Source organism: Carassius carassius, chromosome 9 (genome assembly GCF_963082965.1).
Source record: "Carassius carassius chromosome 9, fCarCar2.1, whole genome shotgun sequence".
NCBI lineage: Eukaryota > Metazoa > Chordata > Actinopteri > Cypriniformes > Cyprinidae > Carassius > Carassius carassius.
The window spans coordinates 21,328,350-21,343,404 of record NC_081763.1 but is presented as its reverse complement, the minus strand read 5'-3'; the positions used below and the strand labels follow the sequence as shown (position 1 = coordinate 21,343,404).

The window sequence follows — 15,055 nt, the reverse complement described above, 5'->3', positions numbered from 1 at the left end:
GATCTCTATTTTTTCCTTTTCTTTTTGAGTGAAAACGCTATACTTTATTAATATTATTATTATTATAATTGTTAGGCAAATTATAGGCAAAGAATATTGTTTTTTAAAAAATAACATCATTAACCGGTATTTCTTCCACCCAAACCAGTTTCGGAACGGTAATTATATCAGAGGAACGCAGGAACAAAAACGTTAACATATTGATTCTGCTCTGAGTGAACCGATTGAATTTCTTTTTTTTTTTTTCAAGCCCTGATCTAGACTGTCAGTACTGCCTGTGCAGAGAGAGAATGCATATCATATGTGTGCCAAATGAAAAGAAATTATTGGCAGGACTTTCACTACAGCTGACATTGTCATTTTGTCCAGGGTCAAATTACAAAGGCAACCCATAATTGAGTGATGCTGTACAGTAGGGCTGGGCGATATGGAGCAAAAAATATATCTCGATATATTTTGCTATATCTCTATATATACGATATATATCTCGATATCTTTACAGGAAAAATAACCCCCCAAAAACTACTACAAAAAAATAAATATTACGTTTAGGGCCCAATGAAATGTTTTATTTTTTCTTCACCATATGTTTTATTATTACTTAAATCTGTGTTTTAGCATGTGTAATTATTTAAATGCATAAAAACAACTTAATTTGTAAAAAAAAAAAAAAAAATCTTAAAATAGCCTTATGAAATGTTTTTTCCCCCTCTGAAATTCTGTGTATTTACATTTTTCTGGTTATCAAATGAAGGCATAAAACATTCATTTAATTTATCTTTTAATTATTGAAAAATAAGCAAACTTTATTTTTAGGTAAACAAAGGGGGTTTACTATTAAAAATAAAACATGGAAGAAATGTTGTGTGATTATTCCGAAAAAAAATTGTTCGTTTCATTTTAATAGTAGTAGTAGGCTATGTACATTCTGCTGAACAATATAATAGATTATTCGATACTACAGTCTATGATGTGATATATGAGTCCAATGACCTACTTTTGATTAATTAATTCAAAATTTTCTGCATTGCGGAAATCAAAGGGCCCTACAGTAGACATCTGCCTGCTGTTCGTCCGACGCCTTAAAACCAAAGTATCTCCATATAATGGAGCCAGTTGTCTTTTTTGATACTAGTTCTGTTGCCTCCGGTCTGGTTGAGGACGCCGCCATGTTCAATGAGACAACACGCGAGGGGAGGGGGAACAAAATCAAGGAGGCGGGGGCGAGCACAGCACAGAGAAGGCAAACAAGCAAAGTGGCGGAATCAGAATTAAATATAAACAATATATTGATATATACGATGACAAAATCCATATCGTGTTTCAAAAATATATCGATATATTTTAAATATCGAGATATCGCCCACCCCTACTGTACAGTACTACTACCCACTGAGTCCAATCACTGCCATCAGCATGCCACTGGGCCGCGTTTATCATGTTGTCTCCTCTCCTCTCTGTCTGGGTTGGTGTGAGCAGCCAGGTTCTGAGTGTATGTCACAACTGAATGAATAAAAAATGACATCAGACGTTAATTACAAGCTTTTTCACCAAGAAGCCAACTGTAACACCCAGTGTGAGCTTGAGGTAGCCTGACATTGCTACCATTAGATGAAATGTCAGCATGTTGCTTAGAACCATGTGCATTGTGCACAGCAGGAATTGGTCATTTTTCGCAGTAGTATATACTTAAGTGTGACCTCTGTGCGCTTCATTGGGGTATTTTGTCACTGTGTTGAGCACATATGTTTTGTATTAACAGTAGTGCACTATTGCCAGATAAAGACATAGCCAGCTATTTAATATAAAACAAATGAGCACCATGGGGATTGAGCTTTGTTGACTGCTGTTAAATTGTTTGTTTATGTCTTTAGTACTTGCATGACTTGCATGCTTTGATTTAATCAGTGGTCCAAAAAATTGTTTTTCTACTGGACCAGGATTTTACATTTCAGACCAAATACGCTTCCAAATTTGTTCTGTGTAAAACAGTAAACAAAAATGTCCTTACAATGTTATTTTAGTATTATTCAGAAACTATTATAGTGTTTATTCATATTTGGAATTAATGTTTATTTTTATATTTTCAGTTTCATTTCCTATATGAAAAAGTATAAGTACATTTGAATATTTTTGAAATAGTTTTAATTTGCTTTTATTTTAGTTTTAGTAATTTTAGACAAAAGACAAAAATAATTTTTTTTAAGTTTGTTTAAATTTTCATGTGATATTTAGATGTAGTTTTTATTCCAGCTTTATTTCAAAGACCAAAATCGATTTTTAATATTTTAATTTTTTAGCTAAAAGGAAAACACTGGTCATTTTAATTAAACACTGAAATCTATTATTACCTTGACTGAACAGGCCCAACATTATAAAAAATTATTTGCATCACTGCTGGGAAAAACCTACTAAACCCACCCTAAACTGGTTTAAACTGGGCTTAACTGGTTTAGGATCATCTCCCCAATTTACCAAGTTGTTTATCTGGTTTAGCAAGTTGGCCATGTGCCCAAACACCATTTAAAACCATCTTGACTAGGCTGGAAGGCAAGTTAAGACCAGAAAACCAGCTTTGGCTGATTCGGAAAAAAAAATAAATAAACAAATTGTGATCTGCATTCCAAATTAACTCCTATCTAGTGTAGTCTGGGTTGTTTTCTCTTGTACCTTGTGTAGTTTCAATGCACGATTACATGGTAAGTTGCATTTCTTTATATTTAGCATTGTTTTGTGTGCTATCAGAACAGACCTTTGACTTTTGGATCATGTGGTCTGATTGGAGAGTGGACCGTTTTAGCCCCCTTTCTTATTCTCTTTCCCTCTTTTATCCTTGTCTTTCCTCACATTCCAGAAGTCCTCTTAATACCAGCTGTCAATCACAATAATGGAGAGAAAGAGTAAAGAGAAGGTTAGAAGAGATAAAAGCCGTGGTCATAAGCACACAGAGAAGGAGACGTCACTTTCTAAATTAAACCATTCCAAGTGATTTATGCACGAAGAACAACTTAGCAAGTACACAATGCGCTGGAAACCCCTAGAACATCCTGAGACTAAGAAACACTCAGTACACCTTAGCAACCACATAGTGACTCTTTGGCCACTACCTAGAACATGCTAGCATCCGGATAACAGACGTCTAAAATCACTCAGTACACCCAAGCAACCACATAGCAGACGTCTAAAAAAACCCTCAGAACATCTTAGCGATAGGTGTGTGTGATATTTATAGTCTACAATAATACTGTAATTGTTATTTTAACAATGTTCAAGCTGACATTGAGTATGTTACGAACTTTGCAAGCCTATTAGAATGCATTTAGAATGCCCCTATAATTTAAGTTATGAAAGCAAAAAATATCCCTTAAGTAATATCACACAAGCAAGAGTGCTGTTTTCCTGAATATTAGCGTGTGAGAGCGATTGCAGATGTTGTATGAATTTTTTTTCACCAGTGGAAAAAAATAGTTTCAAACAAAGTTGGAGCAGAATTTTTTTTGCATCTCAGAGCAATACTGGGGTGTTTTGTTCCTGAATAAATCTCTTTTTGAAAATCATTTGAGTCAGTGATTCAATGTCTAACAGAATCAGCCATTTTGAACAAATCATATGAATGAATAATTGAACGAATCACTCGTTAAGACTTGCCTCCATCTACTGGCAGTTTTAGTGCCATGTTTATTTGTCCATATTCTTGACACCCACAGACTGTTGGCTGAACGTCTGATACATATGGCACACACAATTGGAAACACTTCAGGAGTTTTGAGGTCCTCATCTGATTTGTTGAATTATAGAGGATTTCTGAGAGAGGTCTGTGTCAATTTCTTTAAATTTCTGCCTGAAAACAAAGATACCATGATGCCGAACCCCCTCATTTTAGGAGAAGGCTGGATTGTTTACAACTGTGATGACGAGCGCTTATCAGGATCAACTAAATGCTTGATTTCAAAAGTAGTATGTGACATATTTTAAAGTTTGGGCATAGACTCTTTAAACCCCATCCAAGGGTTTACACACCGGTCTGTTATTGTGGGGATATTTCCACACCTCTAAACATGACACAACACAAAACAAAACATGACTGGCTGCTTTACCTGTCAGTCTTATAGCCTCTTGAGCGGGAGATAGCCATTCAAAGCGAACAAGGTTCCCAGACCTTCTGTCGTCAGTCTGGGCTTTGATGATTATGCTGATTATCACAATTAACTGTCTGTTTTTAATTGCTTTCATTATACAATTGTGATTAATTTAAGGGTTCAGTAATGTTATCTTTTAATCTTTGAGTTATTATTTTGCAGTGTAAGATTACATAAAGTATTCCAAATTCTAAGAATCAGCCAATACCAATCCAACACCAGTGCTATTTTTTTTTTTTCCAACACCACTACAGAGGATCTATACTGTGTTTGTGGGACTAATGGTCACTCTTTTTTTTTAAACCCTTTGTTAAACATAATCCACTAAATATTCACTTCCTCATTACAGAGAAAAACTACATATGAATAAAAATATATAAGCTATGGAATTAAACTAGCGGACTGTGTAAGTATCAGCAGCAAAAATCTTTAAAAACATTTTGGTGCACATTATACAGTTTAAACGTTTATTCTGTTAACTATTTCTATTTTTAAAAAATACATTCATGAAAATAAGATAGAAATCATGAGGAAAAAAAGCTTCTAATAATCTTTCTGTGTGCGCAAAACTTTGATAATGTGAAACGCTTCAAACAAAGTGGCGCAAAGCTCTTATGCACATCTATGGTGCAGAATGATGCGTTTGAAGCAACATAAGTCACAGCGCGCTGGTACAAACAAAGAGAAGAGAAATGAGATGTCAATGAATCCCCAGACCTTTATCTACACATCAAGTATTGTAATGGGAATGTATCATCTTGGAGAGAGAGGTTTACCATGCTGACTGTCATAACTGAACGGGATTTGCTGTTTGAATGCTGAGCGGAAAATAACTGACTGCTGAAGCAGAAGGAAGATCAATTTCTGTAAATTAAATTTATCAATGTAAATATAATTCTGTCTCTCACATTAAGATAAGAAATGGCTTCAGACGATGTAGGCTATACCATGCATGAAAAGCAAACTGGTGTTCTTCTGTTTCTTTTGGTGTATCACTCCTCCTTGTGCCATATAAAAAGCACAATAATCGCGGTTGTCTGAAATAACCACGGTTAGATCAAATAATCACGATTACACAGTTATTTTATTATCACGACAGGCCTATTTGTCGGCCACATAAACAAGAGTCAGTTTGATACTTTTCTTAAATGAGACAACATTTCATTGCACGGTATTTTTAAAACCAGCAATCCGGGTAAAACAGTACAAACATGTCTGAAATAGAACAGCTTTGGCTGTGTAAACAGCATCAGGAGCCGAGTAGCAGTTGGTGATAGAACTGTGTGAACATCTGTTTATCTGCAGCCAACACCCTCCTGATCTAACAGCATCCTCTCTCATGTTTCCACCCAGCCTCTCTTTCTTCTGTCTTTTCAACTGCTTATACTGTGTCTAAGATAATGTGTAATGTTTTTTAAGATGGTTTGAAGAGATGTTCATAGAGAGAGTAGCATGTGTGCGGTAAGAGGGTCCGGTTCGAGCTGCTGGACTGAAACTAACCGCTGCTGCGCTGAGCTCATGGGAATCATGGGAAAGTGGGGCATCACTGATACACCGTGCAGAGGAGGAACGGAGGAGGATTGCTCTTTCTTTTGTTCTCTCTCTTTCTCACATACCTGCATAAACATCTAACTCAAACCTCACAAATAACCTTGTGGGCAGCACGCTGACATATAGCACCGTTGCACTTCAGATGTACTGAGTTCAAGTCCTGGTTCGTGGACCTTTCTTGACCCTGCCCCCCCCCCCCCTCTCTCTCCCACTTTCCAAAAATAAATCTGTAAAAAAAAAAAACTGACACATATGCAGAGCACAGTATATGTGAGACTTCTCTCTTGCACCTATAGAAGTGTGAAATGTACATGTGTAAATGTTCACCATCAATTAGATTTGCCTCTGTGAATTTATGAGAAGTGTTAATTAAGGAAGCTCTTAAGATGTTCCATAAATCCACTTTGGATTTCACTTTAAACTATTTAACCCTATAACCTTTAGATTAACATTAATTTTTAACTGCTATAATCCCTTTAAAGTGAAATGTGATCAAAATTAAGCCCAGGGTTCATTTCAATTTTTTAAGTTTTAAAATTTAGGTTCATTTTTAACCTTGGTTTATCTATTTTAAGTGGTTGGATTTGTGGTTTTATCTATTTGCACATTTTGAAGTCTGAAGGGAAAGGGCAACAGGCTATTTGGAAAAATATGCTTATACCTAAATTTTTGCAAGCATCCAAAAATGTACCTGTGTGTATAATTGAAATAAATAAAAAAATCAACAACTTTTCATACACATTATGATTGTGGGGCAGATTACTCATTAATAAAGACTTATATTCAGTTCCTTGCACAATAGTCTGATAAGACCTCAAAAAACTTTTACCATATACATGATTTTTAAACTGATATATTTTGATGATTACATCACATAACATGTTTTTAATGTAATAAATTTGATAAAAAAAAGGCTCTCCTGGTACAGCACTGCACTTAGAAGTCCTGTGTTATGATAAAAGAGCATATAAAGTAAGCTGAAATGGCATAGTTGCTATAGGAAATATGTTTTAACACAATATTATTGGTTTAGGGTTGGGTTTAGTGTACGAGGTACGTTATTTTCAAAAGCGGTAGAGCATTAACCTTTTAGCGCCACTTGCCAGATACAGTAGTCAACATTTGAAGTGGATCAAAACCTTTTATCGAAGTTGTCTTAAAACCAAAACAATACCCATTCTTGTCTTAGGACAACTTTGAACTTTTACGATCCACTTCAAATTTTCTGAACTGCTGTGATATAACAACCAACATAAAATGTTGCCAGATTCATCCATTTTGGACAACATTTGTTATATGCTATTTTGTAGTAAATGAATAATGTTTTATAGTATTTTTGTTGATTATAGTAAACATTTTTGGCGTCCGTATGAGGGATTTTCACTGTTTGTTTTGTTTTTGATCATAGGGATACTGGCTGTATTTTTTCTTTTCTTTGCAAGCCACCACATGATCATCTCCCTATTGATATTTAGATTTATCTGTATCTTATCTATTTGCGTTATTTATCATGGTACTTAGACGAGGAGATGGTTAATTAGCCGTAATTGTGCATATTATCCAGCACAGCTAAGGTTAGGCTTAAGATAGCTGTGTGTGTTGCGAGGGCGCACACTCACGCTCCTCTCTTTCACAGCTGTGGGATGGCTCAGCTGAATAGTTTCCTAGCAACAACCTAGAGAACGAGGCAGAGAGAGAGAGGGAATGTGACAGGCCGGAGTAGGGGAGGTGATTTGCTGGGAGGAGTGGCCAAAAGCCCAACAACTGTTGCCAGATCGGTAGCGTCTCTGTCCGTATGTGTTCATGTGTGACTGCATGATCGGTTGGTGCAGGTCGGAGCCAATGTATGTGTATGTTTGAGGAGGACAGAGCCAGTTTGGAGAAGAGGTGGCTATAGGTGGAGATACCTGAAGCCATTAGCTGAAATCTGACTTGACTGGACACTGATATTTCACCTGTCAGACTGTGGTGAGGGTGGGGATCCTGGAGGGAGACGGGGACACCAAGTCTTGGGCATCCTCAGCCGATGAGGGCTTAACCAGCACGGGTGGAGAGGATGGAGGTGATGGATCTTCATTACTGAGCGGCGGGGTAAGAGGATGAGATGAGAAAACTCGCATGTGTGAACGTTTGCTGCAGCCAAGTAAAGTCCATTGTTCCATCTCTTCCTCTCATGTTCTTCTCTAAACCGCTTTCCTAGTAGTCAATGTAGATGCGCTGTAATAATCTCTCAACATACACAATCATCTTCTCTCAACAGGGTTGCTGAGAAGCTCTAGTAGATAAGAATTTCATCTCTTTGACACCTAATGGCAGTTTAAAGCGTTAAAGCTCAATGAAATTACTGCATATTAATAAATCTTTGCATTTAAGTGCAAGATATGAAGGCTCTGTGTGTGGTGGAATTCACAACCAGCCTGTGTGTTACCCGAATGCTACTCCTGCCCTTGAATGAAAAGAGAGCCAGCCTGGGTTGTGTGGTAATTTGTTGGAGGGGAGAGGGGTCATGCTATTGAAATGCTAATCAGACAGTGAGTGTTTGGACTGCTTGTGTGTGTGTATGTGTGTGTGTGTGTGTGTGTTTGGACTGTGTGTTGATGCGTTTTTGGCGGTGGGTGTGTGTGTTCATGTCTGCCTTCGTCTACTGAACAACCACTGGTGACCCCATTGTTTCTGTTTTCCGTTTACTTTGTTTCTTAAATGCCAGACTGGTGAAAATATCTGTTCCTGGTGATAGAAAAGCCTCTATTTTGCACCTCAAATGAGACTAATGGTTTATAAAAACTAGCAGACTGATTGATTGTTGTTGTCAGTGCACATGCTTGTAAACTTAAACAGTTAATATTGTGTCTCCTGGGAACAGGGCTAATGGTGTGCGCTGGCAGTTGTAGTGGAGTTGGGGGTTGTCGCAGGGGAGGGACCGTGGAGTTTTGAATACGGCTGATAGTTAGAAGGGGCTATGGGAACATGAAAGGGGAGGTTGAGTGTGCTGGTTTGGGAAGCCTCTCTGATGGTTAATGACCACCTGCTGGTAGTGCCACATCCATATTGTGTTTGTATGAATGTGTGTGTTTCTTAATGTTGCAGTAACTTTACTCTTCTGGCAAGGGACAATTTAGAAAGGTCAAGGAACAATAGGGATAAACGTCCATTAAAATTCCTTCCCTGGTGCTTGCTTTTACTCTTGTGATTTATTTTGCCACAGAGGCTAAATACAAAGCACTGTTCCCTCACTACGGAAGACATTTAGTCATAAGCCATAAACACGGCATATGGGTGGTTGAAATAACATTGTTTAAATTAAGCATAAATGTATCATATAATGCATTAGTATATTGGATGTCAGTACATGCCCTGTCTAGGATTTTAATAGTTGTCAGTAATATTATTACAAATTAAAATAGCTGTTTTCTAATTGAATATATTTTAAAATGTAATTTATTTCTATGGTGGCAAAGCTGAATTTCATTACTCCAGTCTTCAGTGTCACATGATCCTGCAGAAATCAGTCTAAGGGGGCTTTCACACTGGCAGTTTAGTGCGGAACAGGGCACGGTTCGCATGAAAAATCGATAATGTGAACGCTGTCATCGGACCCTGGTGCGCACTGGGGTACCGAACCCGAGACTACATGAAGAAGGTGGTCTGAGTTTGGTTGCTCCCGAACTGTGGCGCAGTTCGCGTGAATGTGCAAGCAACACATACTCGTGTACGCACTTGTTCAAGAAGTAAAGTATCCCGCGCATGCGTAACACTGTCAATATCATTGTTTCCTCAACACACGAGAGAGCCAAGGTTGATTCTACACACTCCTAAAAGTCAAAATTAAATTAATTAAAATTAAATAATTAAAATAATTAAAATTAATTATTATACTGTGCATAATAGCACCAAAATAACAAAAAATTACAACTATGTTTAATCGCGTTGTGTTCTCCATGCATTTACCGTGTGCGTTTGCGATGACGTAAGGTGACTGCAAATGCACCTGGATTCGATACAACTATTGAGTGTGAAAGGAGACCAACGCTGCGGGCGGCGCTGGGAACAATCGGGCTCGGATCGCAGCAAACGAGCCCAGTGTAAAAGCCCTCTAATATACTGATCTGATGCTCAAGAAAGGTCTCTGTGACGAGTGGCGCAGGTGTCGCTCATTTCCAATTATTCCACCGGCCTCACTCCGTTCCCACGGCTCTCAGCCCCGCCCCACTCGTCACAGTCTCTTATTATTATCATGTTGAAAACCGTAGTGGTGCTTAATATTTTTGTGTAAACCGTGACACTATTTTTTAATGAATAGAAAGTTCAAAAGAACATAATTTATTTGAAATATCAATCTTTTGTAAAATTGTCTCTTTTGATAAATTTATTGTGTCCTTTCTGAATAAGAATAAAAAAATCTTGCTGACCTCAAACTTTTGAATGCTTGTGTGTGTATTTGTGTTATATCTAAGCAATAATGTACATCCAGCCAGTTGTTATCGCAGAATACAAGATCACCCTGTCGGAGTTTATTCTGCGATAACAACCGGCTGGATGTACATTATCCCACATATTACAGGGCTACTTGTCAAGTAAATAATTAGACACAAAATATTGATTTGAGTTGAAATATTTGACGGCAAAGCTTCCGTGAATACAGCAGTTGCGAGCAAGTGGCAAGTTCAAACTAGACGGACAACTAGTTAAACCACTTATTGCACAAGATCTCACTACATAAATAATGAAGGCAATAAAAGAATTAAGACGAAAATGTTTTAAAATCTTAACAGTTTACTAGTTATCTTATAATCCATTACAGCGTACAAAACAATTGTAGCAAAATGGCAGCAGCTGCGTTTGTATGAAACGAAAGCTAGTTCGCAATACCAGAATGACATAATTAAATAATTGTACACCATTCTGAATCAAGTTTTAATATTTTATTAGCTAAACAAATGCAAAGCTTCCAAGAAAAACTGTTCCTAGCAAGAGTACAGCGCCAAATTCAGTTACCTGGATGAGCCTGTGTTATCAGCTTTCACCGGTTGTTATCGAGGGATAACATACCTCGGAATGTCGGGACTGACCAATCAGAATCAAGTAAAGGTAGTTTTAGATTTTAGAACTTTTCTTCTAACTTTTGCGTGCTTTAATGTCATCCACCCTTAGTCGGTACAAGCTGATCCTGTATACATAGGTACTAGGGGTGTAACGATACGCGTATTCGTATTGAACCGTTCGGTACGAGGCTTTCGGTTCGGTACGTGGTACGCATTATGGACCAAACGGTTTGTTGGACTAATTAATTATATTTGGAAAATAAAAAAAATTGTGAAATATAATGATATGCGTTCAACAAGGTAGCCCAATAACCCAAACGACGTAACAGGCAACGCCCCTGACACCCCCGAAGAAGAAAAAAACACCAACTTATATGTTTATGTTAGGCTACTCAGTCAGGCGCTCGCTCACTCAGTAATACGCGCTGAAGGCTCATTGCAAAATGGCCAATGCGTTTAACAGACCAGAAATAGAAGGTCCTCCAATAACCAACAGGTCTGGTGTTTGGGTGCACTTTGGATTCCCTGTAAGCTATAATGGTGATGGCAAGAGAGTGGTGGATAAAAAAACAACGATATGTCGCATCTAGGGTAACGTACACCAGCGGGAATAAAAAAAAACAAAAAAAAACAGCGGGAATACTTGAAACATGTCAACTCATTTACGCCGACATCACCTTAGTGTGTCAGTATCTGGGAAAAAACGAAAAAAAGGAGAAACATACACGCAACAAACTATCCCCGCAGCATTTAGACAGACATTTCCAACGGATTCAAACAGGGCAAAAGACATCACCACGGCGATTGGTAGGCTACATTTACGTTATAGCCGCGGATATGAGACCTTACTATTTAGCATTCATTCTATCATCACCATTATAGCTTACAGGGAATCCAAAGTGCACCCAAACACCAGACATGTTGGTTATTGGAGGATCTTCTATTTCTGGTCTGTTAAACGCATTGGCCATTTTGCAACGAGCCTTCAGCGCGTACTGAGTGAGCTCCGGTTGACTGCTCACTGACAACATCAGTCGTTCCTCCTTGTTGAATGAGTGGAGAAGGGTATTCCTGCACAACCAGAGGCTGCAGGAACATACTGTTGAATGAGTGACTTCTAGCAGGCTCCTGATTGGTTAACGCGGCGTGAATTGACGCCAAAGTTCAAATTTTTCAACTCGGGCGGCAAACGTAAATTCGCGCAATGCGCTCCATTCGCACGTCAATTCGCGTCATTCGCGCGAATGAGGCGAATTTGCGTCTTCCGCGCCGCACTTAACGCCCCATTCACGCCGCGAGACCTCCAGACGCGCGTAAACGCGCCTTTGCCTTGACTTAACATTGAAATCATTCGCGCCAGACGCTCTATTCGCATTTGGTGTGAAGTGGAAAACGTAGGTTTTAAGAACATGCTTAATGTAATTGAGCCCCGTTACAATATTCCTTCACGAGCCCATTTCAGACAGACCGTAATTCCTGCTTTGTTCCAAAAAACATAAGCCCTATAGAGAACCAATTGAGTAAAAACACACTCAATATAAAGAGTTATAGAGTTCCATATAAAAAGTTACATCTTTGTATTTGTTCATAACTAATATAACATTTTCATTTTTTTTTTATAAGGAGCTGTTTTTGTTTTATACAGTATGCTGCTAAGAAAACATCATAGAAGATGGGTAAAGAATAGCTCCATCATTGTTCAATGTAAAAAAAAACATACTTTGTTAGTTTTAATAAATAAAACATTTTTTCAAAATCAAGGAAATTTATCTTCCAATTTTTTCTTTTTGCTTTATCTAAAACGTACCGAACCGTACCGAACCGAACCGTGACACCAGTGTATCGTATCGAACCGAACCGTGAATTTTGTAAACCGTTACACCCCTAATAAGTACTGTACTTAAGTCAATCCAGTTCTCTTGTCTTCTGCATTTAAGATTAGTCAGCTGGTCTGACAGCTTGAGATATCGATCCGTTATGAAATGCTGTATCAGGCTTGGTTATTTTTGCATGGGGAGCAGAGAATCTGTGCATGACTAAGGCCACTATCTGCACTACCATTTCATGGATTTAATGCAAAGCCCAGCAAAATGTATAATTCAGTGTTATAGTTGGGACAAAAGGTTAACTGCAGTTTGGACACTCTGAAACCCAATAATGTGGTGCATCCAGACTATTGCTCTTGAGATCTCTGACAAGGGAGAGGGGTGGATGAACACTTTGTGACTGATCCTTTAAAGTCAGTGGTACACTTTTATGATTGAGCCCAGATCTTAGAGCAACTTAACCAAGAACCATATTTCCACTTGTCTCGACATGTCTTGCTTTCAAAGGGACGCCTACACATGCTGTGGTATAATACGGTAATTTGCTTAGCCAAGAGCCCCTGCGGTATTGATTGTGTAACTGCAGCTCTAGTTGGCCTTTCTGTGCGTTTGTTTGGTTACCATTTTCAAGGTTAATAAAGAGTTGAAAGTAGGGCTGGGCGATATATCGAATATTAGCGATAATATCGGAATAATTTTGACGACGATGTACAATTTGAATATATCGGGAATATCGAATATTTCAAATTCAAGCATACTTTCCCAAAAGAATGCGCCGAATGTCCAAAAAAGGAACCTGTAACTGCTGACTGCTCTACGCCCCTCTACTACGAGAGCTGTAATGATAGCGGTTGCCAAATAACAAGAGTTTAAATCTCCGAATCAGAGCTCCACTGTTACAAGGATACATTTTCTGCCTGGTGTTTGCTTATTTTAAGCAATCTGGCAACCATGCGCACGTGCTCACTCCTCATTGCGGAAGAGCCGCCGATGATAATCTGAAAACATTAACAAGCTGGAATTGAGCGATCTAATGAAAGCGTCGTTCAGCCGGTCTGTGTTCTGTCGTGAGATCTCAACTGTATTGTTTGCATTTGTGATCGCAAAATAAATGCACTTACTCGACCGCTAATGTTTGAATAGAGAAACATAGGCTATGGCCATTTGGAATTACTATTGGGGAATTTCACTGATATGTTTACCAGTTTCCATAATATAGACAGAGAAAATGCAAAAGTCTTTGGTATTCATTTATATATATTTATATATAAGAAATAGCTATGTGCTTCAGCAACTAGCTCCCCATCTAAGAGGGTTTTTAGTGTCAGTAGGAACATAGTTTCATGCCACAGAGCTTCTCTTAAAACAAGACAGTTGACAGACTTGTGTTCTTAGCTTAAAAACTTGTTAAAAAAATAAAATACTTATCCCAGTTGCATAGTTTAAATTGTGAATTGCATGCACTAAAAAGTTGACAGAATGCACTTTCTGTAACTGTTACTTAATTTGCACTGCTTCAGTTACATATAGGCCTACATGTATTCATTTAATAAAAAGCAGTAAGTGATCTCTTGGTCTAGATTTTTTAACTGCTTAAATTAGCTGTTTAATCTAAATGTTTTTTTTATGGGCAAAAGAAAATCATGTTTTATTTTTTATTATTTAAATGCAAATGCAAACATATCGAGATATATATCGAATATCGTAAAAAATTTGACAATATCGAGATATCAATTTTTTTTGCATATCGCCCAGCCCTAGTTGAAAAGTGTTTTGCTTTGACACTGTCCAGAGAAGGGCCACCGACAGTTTTAGAGCCCCGAGAGCTGGATTATGACTCATGGCTCCTGGTAAATCCACACTGTCTTTTGTCTGCTTACTCTGTAGGCAGCGAGATGGCTAGCTATCCAGCTGCATTTCCACTGAGATCTCAAACAAAACCAGCCAAGCGCACCTGATACAGAAAATGAGCAGCCAGCTTGAATCTCCCCCGCTATGTTTCTGTTGTCACTCCAGTAACATAACGGTGTTATAATTTAGTGTACTAAAGTGTTTGATCTTAGCTATAGCAGGTTAACAGGTTCATTAGGGTCATTAGCCAAAACTGGCATTTAGCAAAAACATTCATGTTAAAGTTAAGGCGATTTCAAGATATAGTGTTTAAACTCATACATATAGTTTTGAGGTAGGTGCTATATAGATTTGAGATGTAGGGTGGTCCAAAATCTTTGTCTGGATTGGTTTGTTACCTGAAAAATCTCCAAAAAGAGCAGCTAGTACTGTGTGTGTTAGGGATTGCTGTTGTCATGAGAAATTTGAGAGGTTTTTCTGTCATGTTTTTGTGCACACTTGACATTTCTTGTGAGCTGCACTTGAAAAGGCTGTGAACATGATGGTGCACTTTGGATGCTAGCCAGAATTGAATGTTGTGTTACTTTGTGTGGGTTGCTCTCATCTTAAAATGGCAGATCTGTAAAGAAGTGCTATTGTTCTACAG

At 38.0% G+C, this 15,055-nt stretch overlaps 1 protein-coding gene across 2 annotated transcripts in view; it reads left to right on the top strand.

Moving 5' to 3' along the window:
• The window catches only part of LOC132149272 (rab11 family-interacting protein 4A-like), a 62,504-nt gene that overhangs the window by 17,896 nt on the left and 29,553 nt on the right, over positions 1–15,055 (top strand). Inside the window, exon 1 of one of the 2 annotated variants that reach the window (XM_059558383.1) lies at positions 7,440–7,781. The exons of the other annotated variant lie outside the window; for it this stretch is intronic. The gene's annotated coding sequence lies outside the window, so the exon portion shown is untranslated. Of the gene's footprint in view, positions 1–7,439; positions 7,782–15,055 lie in introns of those variants that run through there. 2 annotated transcript variants of the gene reach the window in all.